This window comes from Mytilus galloprovincialis, chromosome 10 (assembly GCF_965363235.1).
Source record: "Mytilus galloprovincialis chromosome 10, xbMytGall1.hap1.1, whole genome shotgun sequence".
NCBI lineage: Eukaryota > Metazoa > Mollusca > Bivalvia > Mytilida > Mytilidae > Mytilus > Mytilus galloprovincialis.
The window spans coordinates 26,431,756-26,442,550 of NC_134847.1; the positions used below are offsets into that span (position 1 = coordinate 26,431,756).

At 31.3% G+C, this 10,795-nt stretch overlaps 1 long non-coding RNA gene across 1 annotated transcript; it reads left to right on the forward strand.

The window, feature by feature from the left end:
• The first annotated feature begins 723 nt into the window (after positions 1-723).
• Positions 724-4,842, forward strand: LOC143049059 (uncharacterized). Its single transcript, XR_012970031.1, has 3 exons — positions 724-824; positions 2,800-2,889; positions 4,364-4,842. It is a non-coding gene; the product is annotated as an uncharacterized LOC143049059 (long non-coding RNA).
• Positions 4,843-10,795: the final 5,953 nt, after the last annotated feature.

Below are 10,795 nucleotides of genomic sequence, written 5' to 3' on the forward strand. Positions count from 1 at the left end.
ACATGGTATTTAATTGATTTTCATTACATATAATATACGAAAAAGTCTGTTCAATGCGTTTTCTCGATGTTGACATAAATTTAATCATTAGATATTTGTTTGTTAAAAGTAACTTTTTAAAGCTTTCACATAATCAATCTAGAAAGGACGGGTCTCTATAGCACTTTGTAAAAGAAGAAACAAAACAAATATTGTGTCAGCATTGTAGGTGTAACCCTAAATGTAAAGTTTCAATTAATGGGATGCTCCCACTGTGTACTCTTTGTGACGACGAGCTCAAGAGAATCATTTTACTTGTACCTGACAGAAATAATCTAATTTATAAAGTACAGAGTAAAACATTCAGTCATCATTAATGGTATCGATTGCCAGTCAAAAAAAAGTTCTATCATTAAGTCAAATTATTTTATTATTTTTGCTTTTCGTTTAAATGGGAGAGGAATTTGTTAATAATATTCAATTCTTCAACTAGTTGACATGTCACATTTGTAACAAATATCCACCCGAAAAAATATCCAACTTTAATTTTATTATATTCAAACTGTATTCTGTATTTTTCTGGATGATTCGATATATCCTCTTTTTACCCAGCAGCATGTCATTTTTATGTCATGGCTTGATGGAAAGACCCATATTGGAAAACATAAAAAAAACAAAAACAAAGAATGATCACTGTAGAATGCAAATTGAAATTTGAATATTGAAATCTTAATTTATTTATAGTTTTGGATCGGCTGTGTTTATACTACTTGTAGTGACTGTACCTATGGTGAAATGGTGGAGAAAAAAGAACGTTCAACAAAACGAAAGCAGAACAGTGAAGAGTACGATCACAAAAACTAAGTCTAGAAAACTATAATATAGTTACAAATGTGTTATACTATGAGTGAATGAATTGCTGTTTGTCTTCCAATTAAGCTAAAACTAGTTGCATATTTGTGTATACCATTTGCTTTTTAGGCTCACCTAGATGGCAGGGCCAAATGGACAAAAGGGCTCATGTTAGTCATTGTCATCACTTGTATCCGTTGATCTTTAACGTTTACGAAATAAAATCATCTGAAAATACATGGTCAATTGGATAAAACTTAACCAACATCTTTCTAAGAATATCTTATTTATAAAGGGCTTACTTAACTGTCCAAAATTCAGTTGGAACTTATGTATCATTTGTTAACAAAACAGTCGAAAAATCGTATAATGAGTATCATAGTACACAATCAGAATGGTTACCACATGGTAAGGACTTTCAAACGGAAATACGAAGTTAGTAGGTGATTAAAAATGAAAATGATATTTTTTTTGGCGTTCGAAGCTCTTTACTGGATTGACCTTCACCAGGAACGCTCAAAGTAAAATATTTGAAGGCCAATTATCACACATGAACATTATAGTCAAATCCATATCATGTCAACTTTGCCAGAGGGACTTCGAGATTTCGTTTCTATATGCTTCATAAATCAAAACTGTGACGCTTAAAAGTGGAGTTAAACATAAACATTCATTCATTCATTGTAATCCCTAACTACAGTCTGTATTATTATGTCATCCATTTCAGTTTCTTTATTTATCATTTCTCCTCGAACGAAAGTTGGATATTATGATGTCGTTTCGCAGTAGTCAGCACTTTGTGTGACACGAAAAATCATTAACATGTACATTTTCTGTAAATTTACTATTAAATTATTCAAAACCGTAAAAATGTTCATACACATAGACTGATAATCTAAGGTGTTTTTGGTACAAATTAAAAAAAAAAAAAAAACACATTCAAACTGAATGATCTTTTTATTTTGTTTGGCCTTTAAATGGTTTTAATTCGAACACCACTGGTGAATCTCATATACTAGTTTATCAAATGGTCGTCTAGCATACAATTTATAAGAATCGTATTTAAAATGAATCTTAAATGACTTGAAGTATCTTCATACAAACTTCGCCACCATGTGCTAGTTACTAAGGAATTTTCAAGATAGGTCCTACATTTTACGGTGATGTTGTAATCCGAGCATGGAAATTTAGGTACGATCAGGATAAACTTCTTCTTAAAAGTTACATATTCAACACTGTAAATATATCTTGGAATATTGTTTTAATTAGTATAAATATTGATTTTGTTATCAGTAAATTAAAACCATACTAAATATTACACATATGTACTCTCACGGTACTACAATCTTTCGATACCTATAGTTTGGCTTTGCACAAAGTCACGGTTTTTTTTCTCACTTACTCCTAATGGCGTCTTTACACAAAATCCATTGAATATTCGATGTGTACTGGTTGATATTTTAGTCTCAGATACAAGTTTTGTTTTAAATGTAATGAATGGTTTTGAGCTAGTTAAAATTGTCAGTACCAGCGAGTACTATTAGATCTGTACTAAATGTCTTGTTGTTAGTGGGATGTATAAGTACCCGTCCATGTCCCTCTCTGTTTTGTTAGATGTATTTCTATTTGTTTCTATCTGATGAGTGGAGCCTTTTTCAACAGATTTTTATAGTTTGTTCTTATCTTGCACTCTACATCACTCACAAACATATTTAATTCCGCAACATTATATATGTGCCTGTTAAAAGTAAGGAGCCTGTAGTTCAATAGTGGTCGTATGGCAAGACATAGGATTATTGAGACCTTTGTGAATTTTCATGAAATATGTGCAAATTATGACGTAATTATACCTGTCAAATTTAACGATGTATATAACGCCATTTCATGTATATCCCTTGATTTTATCTATTGGCTAATTATTACAAAAATTAAAGTCGTTTTCAAAACGTTATTTCTCTTTTTTTCCAGATTTTGGAGGTCAAGCTGTTTCTCGAACTGTCGAATCAAAATCAGAACTGTTACAAGACGACGATAAGGACTCTCACACGGTAATACAAAGTAAGTAGGTGATCTAAAATCATAACAATGCTTTATATCTTTGGCGTCCGAAGCCCTATTCTGAATAAACTTGTCATATACTTGAAGGTCAATTATCACAAGGAACAAAAAATAATAGTCAAATCTATATAATGTTAAATTTGCCTAGGGATTTTGAGCCTTAGTTTTTAGATAATTTATAAATTTGTAAATAAACAGTTTCAGTATGGTTTATTACAAATCATTTCAGTTCCGGGGCACTGACTACTGAGCTGATGATATCCTTGTGGATTTACAATATCTGGGAAAAAAAAGTAATATTTTATATTTGTTTGAATAAAATGATCAGACATCCTATTAATAAATGTTCTTGTCTACGATATAGCTGGTTTAATCTTAACATTTTTTTCAAAGAAAGAAAGTAAGACTTATTGTTTTTACTCAGTTATTATTAATTCGCCTAAACCAACTGTCACTGAAACTAATTGCGTTTGTACGTGAGAGGTTTAGCTAGCTATTAAACCAGGTTAAATCAACCATTTTCTACATAAGAAAATGCCTGTAGTAAGTCATGAATATGACAGTTGTTATCCATTCGTTTGATGTGTTTGAGCTTTTGATTTTGCAATTTGATTAAGGTATTTCCGTTTTGAATTTTCCTCGGAGTTCGGTATTTTTGTAAATTTACTTTTTGTATCGCTTTATCTTTTTCTACATATTAATTTGTTAAAATAGCAAAGGTTAAGCTTTGAGGGTTCCTGGTGAAGCCACATCCGAATTCTTTGCTGAAATTATAATACTCCTCGTACGATAATTGGTTGACCGATTGCTATTTTTCCGTTATATTAAATGTTTATTATGTCACCCCAAACGAAAGTCCGAATATATATATATTGCTGTACATCTGTTTCTTTGGACATTTTAGTATGTCACCTGGAACTAATGTCGAAACACATATTATTTTTTCTACGTATCCCCTATTTTTGTTACGAACGAAAGAAGGAAAATCGGACGGCATATGTTATTCCTCCTTTTTTATGTTTGGATCCTAGTGTCACTCCAAACGAAAGTTAAGAGATATTTTATTATTCATCGGTTCCATCTTTATCATGTCTGCTATAATGAATGTCGGGTGACCTTTTGTTACTAATACTAATATGTCATCCCAAGCTACAGTCGGTGATATATTGCTATTCCGCCAAAAACAAATATATTTGTAGCATATTATGCTGGTGCCGGAGCATGAACTTCCAGTCCGATTTATCATGAAATACTGACAATACTCCAATTTGTTATTGATGAGATTCCATGAAAGATCAAATTTGCTTGAAAACGTTTACATTTCTAATAATGAGCAACCACATATTTAAAAATATTACCATTTTTAGTTCAAAAATTGTTTATCCAACCAGAAACATTGCGTGTGTTTAATAATTTCGTTGATTTTTTATAAAAATTATCGATGATGTTTAATTGTTTATTGTTTTCTTTTTAGATGAATCAGAAGGTATTGTTACTGGACACATAGTCGAAAAAAGTGAAAGCAAGGATTAAATCATTCAAATCTTATGTTGAAAAAAAGTTTGCAAGAAACGTTTAATGATATTTTACACAAACAGATATCATTCTTGACCATCAAGTCGTCAAAACATGTAACTATGAGATTGGCACAGGCAAACATTTTTAATACGCCACGTTATGTAAGTGCCTGTCCCACAATTAGTAGCCTGTATACCAGTTGTAGTCGTTTTTTGCTGTATGTCATATATGTTTTACGTTTATTATTTAGTACCTAACCCAGGCCATTGGTTTTGTCGTTTGAGTCGTTCTACATTTGTCAATACGATATCGTTTAAAGCTTACTATGCGATATGAAGTGTTGCTCATCGTCAAAGGCAGTAAAGTGACATATAGTTATTCAATTTCACGATATTTGGTCTCTGCTGAGAAGTTGTCTTATTGGCAATCGTTCATATTCTTGATTGTTTACCATCTCGAGTAAAAAAAATGGTATAAGATGGCATTAATATCAAGTTGTTTGAAGAAATGTTTCTGACTATAAAGTTAAACATGATGTTTAAGTTCTAACATCGTTTAAAAATTGTAACATTTTTTTTGTCTTTATACCAAAAGGTTTTTTTAAAAGCATACAAACTTATGAGACTGGGACGAAAAGTAACGTCTATAATGTATTATCTTGAATACCAAGAAAATGTTCAAAAAAACAACAGGAACATTAAGATTGTGAGTAACTCTGAATCCTTGGACTTGCGTTTTTAAACTTGTTTGTAAAATCGGAACCTCTATATATTTAGACTACTGTCATTGTGATGATAACATAAAAGAAACATACAAACCACGTCTTCTATTTTTTTATTTTTACGTTTAAACTTTCTTAGAAAATGAACATTCGTATAACCATATTAACAATTTAATTAAGTTGACTGTCTGTTTCATACACCGTAGCATCTTTCATATTGTATTGAAAATATTCACAATGTTTATATTTAGATATAAATAGAAATTACCAAAACGTTATCTGGTTTTTACTTCATATTTACATCCTCGAAATAGATAAGCAACATATGTAAATGGTATGTGATAGTAGTAAGTTTAATTATGTCCAGGCGGTCGATTCAGTTAGTCTGCTTCTATTTCTCTTTACGTTTCACATTAAAGCAAAGTCACTCAATGTAAGTACTTACAACTGTTGTCTGTATCTAAAGTTGATATCCAAAATTATTAAAATGAGAAATGGTTCCACGGGACATAGAGTAAATATCATCATCTAAGCCCAATAGCGTCGACGGAGACCCTTTGAGTATTTCTATACTGAGCTAAAATGAGGTCATGTAACTTTTCATTGTATGTTTTGTGTTTTATAGTTGTTTTGTAGATAAGTTATTGTGCCCCCCCCCCCCCCCCCTCGCCATTTGTACCAGACGATAACTATCGCTTTTTCGTCGACTTGCAAAGAGTCAATCAAATATTTGTACTACGTGTACATACTCAAACCAGTTTTTGTCTATCAACACCTACCCGCTGGAGTAAGAGGTTATTTATGCGGTAATGTATAAGTGCTGACTGTAGTAAAGTACATATAGAATCAAATTCATAACAGTGTAGCCACGACCATTGATTGGCGTTCTTTAATATCCCATTGACTGGAACAGATTGCTCACGACGTCCTTATTATTTACATTTTACCTGTTGGGTCACCAAAGGTTCTCAACGCCTAAATAAAATAAATCGAAATACTTATCAGGAAATACCTTTGTGCTTTGATTTATATTGAATACTTAAACGTTTTTTCCTTGTGTTTTTGTTATGTTTTGGCAATCAATTTTCGTAATATGATATCGCAGTTCTTTCAGAAAAAAATTACTTAAAGATGTACTTAGGTGAGGTTACGTGAAAATTAATAAATAAAGAATTTAAAATTGATACTTTAAGCTGGTAGAGCATCAATTAAGGATAAAAATAAGCCAAAAATATTAATAGGTCATGGACCTCCTTTTCGAGATGTTATGGGGCAAAATATTTTACATAGTATTGTATGGAATAACACCAAGGAGTCCGAACATTTGACACAGATTCCAAAACCTCACCTAAGTACATCCTTAACTGGCTTTTAAAGTTACAATGCATGTGTTGATTGATTATCTTTTTTCGGACGCCCAAGCGATTTAACAATTGCGGTTGTCGAAGTATGTCATCTTTTAACTTTTATCTGGTCTAAAATTTTATTTTAGAACGAATGTATAATACACTTTCAAAAGTTGTGCAAATACAAAACATATTGACAAAATATACTTTTGCCCTATCTTTTTCGTACTTGCAAGTTATTGGATAGTAAGAAAGTTATTTGGATTAAACCTTCTGAAATTCGCATTTAGGTTATTGTAGTGGAAACATGTAAAATTTGGTGTATACAGGAAACTTAAACTGTTATACTGCTACTATACTTGTGAAAAACCCTTGGCAACAGAAACGTATTCAACTATTTTTTTTTTAAATCGACCCAATTTACACAGTAATGGACGACTTCGTACATTTTATGATCGCAAATAAAATATGTATATGATATTCTGTGCATTGTAGTTCGTCTATTCATTTTTTGTTGATGAATTTGTCGTATTTCTGTGAGTGATTATTTTTATTGACTTTAAGCTTACTTCCAAATAATTTAAAACCAAGACTTGCATTATATAAATGTCCACAAAAACCATGATTTTCCTTTTTTTAAAACATACATTACATCCATAGATAAGGATTAAAATTCGTCAGGTCTTTAATTTCAACTTAGTGAGTTGACGTAAGTAATATAGCGGACCATTTTCCAGTTTCCATGCGGCATCCGTGTTTTTTTCTCTCGCTCAACTTTCGTGTTTGTCATGCCAAGACCTTTTGAAGCTTTCATACTATACAGAATGTGTTTTGCTTATTGTTGAAGGTCATACGGGGACCTATAGTTTGCTAACGTCTGTTGGTCCTTGGAAAGAATTGGTCTGACTGTCTATCACATCACATATTCTTATTTTTATATGACGTTATATCTATAATAAAAATGAGAATTAAATTTTCAAAGAGACCATAACCCAACCAAAGAGCAGAAAACAGTATACTTAATAAAGTATAGCTTGCATCAATTATTTCTAAAACCTACCAACTTTTTTATGTCTGTCTTGGATTATTTTGGCATTAAACAATACAAGAATATAAACTACACAGTGCAACTTCAAACAAGAATAAAACAAGAAAATTGATATTAAAAATGCGACCAAAAGTCAAAATTTGCTCGCAGCGGAAAAATTCAACAAGTTGATTTTTATTTGAAATAGAATAATTGTTATGATTTACACAACGTTACTTTTTTCAAATATAAACATTCAAATAATTTTTTTGTTGTTTTCTTTTTATTAATTTACAACATTTTTAAAAAGTCCATCTTGTGACTTCGATATTAAGTAGACCATAAAAGCGATGTTCATCATCTTTCTTCTGTTGTAAGTTTAATTTAGTTATTTTGTGTCATGAATTATTATTGATGTCATCTCGTATGTTTTTAAATATGAATAAAGCGGTAGTCGGGTTGTCTTATACGTCAATGAGACACAAAAAACGACAAAAAAATTAAAAAAAGGTGCAACATTCATTCTTCAACAAAAGAATACATCACAAGAATATAAGTTTTGTAAGAAAAATACCAAATTCGTGAGAGGTTGTGTTGGATTTGAATAGCCAAGGCAAACTGACAAATATCTGAATGAAAGATTAAACAAACAATAGCTTTTAATTATCTGGAACTGTTCACAAACAAAACCCACATGTTTAGCATTGAATAAATAGTAGGCCACTCTTAAATGAACACAACGTAGAAGTATTTGTTCTCTTAAACAATAAGATGTTTTGTGAATTAACCCTATCAACTTAAAAAGTTTTTTTACACTGAATAAACTTATTTTATAAAAATTATTTAAAACAAATTCCCTTAAAGCTTTGTGAAAAGAAAGTTTCATTTTATGTATCGAAATGTGCAACAAGTGATTATTTAAATCCCCACTGGAAGACCTCTGATAGACCGAGTGAGCATAAAATCATCGCCAATGACAAACAAGTTATAGTTAAGTTTTTCAGTATTATTACTAACAAAAGTTTTACGGCCGACGACACTGTTATGAATTTCATTCTATCATAATGTGGACTATTCCCTGAACAATTTGTAGGAATTCTGTTTTTTCTGATATTTTAATATACAATTTGGTTTCCAAAAGTAGCCCATTACTTCTATGTTTTCTATGGAAATTGTCAAAACAAAACAAAACAAAATCACAAAGAATGAGAAACGATTTTTTAGCTTACGACATTTCCCTGAGCCAATTACTCTCGTTCATTACTTAAAACAATTTTTCCTTAAAATTATGCCTCGCAATGGGCAATACGTAAATAGCTAAGGCAGTGAGATCGTTTATCAAATTAGAATAAAAAATACTTCAATACTTTCATGAATACACATTATTTTTAAAGACCCATATATTGCAAAACACCTGTTCCACATCCATTACATATAAATTGTGTTTTTTTTTCGCAGACACTGCGCCATACAACAACGTGTGTGTATGAAATCAAATAACTTCAACTTGTTTACTGATGTATTAGTATTGCTATTCACTGGGAAACTCAGTATAACCTCCCTACGTCACTTACCAAATATTATTTCCTGAATAACACTTGTTCTGTTCTATGTTCTTTTGGAATTAACAGATAAAAACCAGGTTTTCTTATGATATTATTACATGATCATTTCCTAAATTTGACACGATAAACCAAACTAAATAACAACCTTGAATTGTGTAAGATCAATGTATAATTGAGATAGCTGTAGAATTGTATGAAAATACAAGTTGTTTTGAAAAAAGTTATAATTTAAGATGACTATCTGAATTTAATCAAATCTATAATTCTTGCTTTTTTTTTTTACCTAATGATTAAATCCTTTAATTAAAGAGCAATGAACTAAACTACCAAATAACCTGGAATTTTGTAAAAGCAATATGTAATCGAGTCGGATGGGCTGATTCAGACCAGTCAAGACTGAGTCCAGACAGGTCTAGACTGATCGAGACTGATCTAGACTGCTTGAGACAAGTCGAGACTGGTCGAGACTGAGTCAAGACTGGCCAAGACAGGTCGAGACCGGTCGAGCCTTTGTCGAGACCATTTCAGACTACACCAAGATAATAAAGGACTGAATCAGACTTATTAAGTAAACTCGAGACCAAAATTGAGTACAGTTAAGAACTGTCGAGATAATGTCGAGTCTTGTCAAGTAAAGTATGTGCTCGACTTTACTGATCGAGCATAAAAAATTGTCTTTTCAGACTATGAGCAGTTTGTAGTGTATGCTGATCTCTAGGTTAGCAATTCAGGCTCATTTGGAGCCTTTAATTCAGACAGTTAATCACCAGTTAGTTGTTTCCGGTGACTGAGGTAGATGTCATGTGCAAGTTAATTGTTTATCAGTCGCCATCTTTGTAGCAGTATAATTGCAGTATTTCCCTATAAACCCCATTGTCATAATGAGGTTTTAGTTCACTAATTGGGTTTCTTTCATTTCTATGATAAATTACCATAAAGAGCAAGTTTTCATTCAATATCTAAAAATAAACCTCGTTTAGGAAGTACTTAAGGATAATCTTGTTAATTTTGACCTATTGGAGCCCTGCTGCCGATTTTGAAGGTAGATCAAAATCACAGTATCAATACTTGGTTCATCAATATTTAGAAACAAAGGAATGATAGGGTTTACGTAAATAAGACAACAACCGAACAACGAACGGTGATAAATCATTAATTAATATATAGAGGTCAACTTGTTATCCATGCACAGCCAAGAGAATTACCACGTTTTGAATGAACAGCTAAGCCAGGAGAAAATACAAATTATGGATGACCTGGTTTTAAATATAATCCTCATGCTAAAATAAATCCATTAAGATATAAATGTCAACAACAACTATAAAGATTCTGAATGTTGGACAGCCATACAAATGGGATATTGTTTAACAGTTTTCTGAGGACCCAACCATCTCATAGGTTTTTTTTTCATCAGAAGCAGAAAAAGATTAAAGGTATAAAGAAAACAAATAATAAAAAAATCAGTAATTTCGTTTCAATTGGATGAGCATATCACAGAGAAAATATTCCAAATGTTAAATAGCAAAACTTGAATTTTCTTTAGGCATTTTAGCTTAAAACATACTCAACTGATTGTCAACATTTATTTGTATCACATAACAGTCAACATGACACTTTGTTATAAACAAATAATAATAAAATAATAATGCCTGTTCCTGCTGGAACAAATATTATGTACCTTTTATAGCGTTAGGAAAAAAATAATGTTATTAATTTGATTCAGATATAA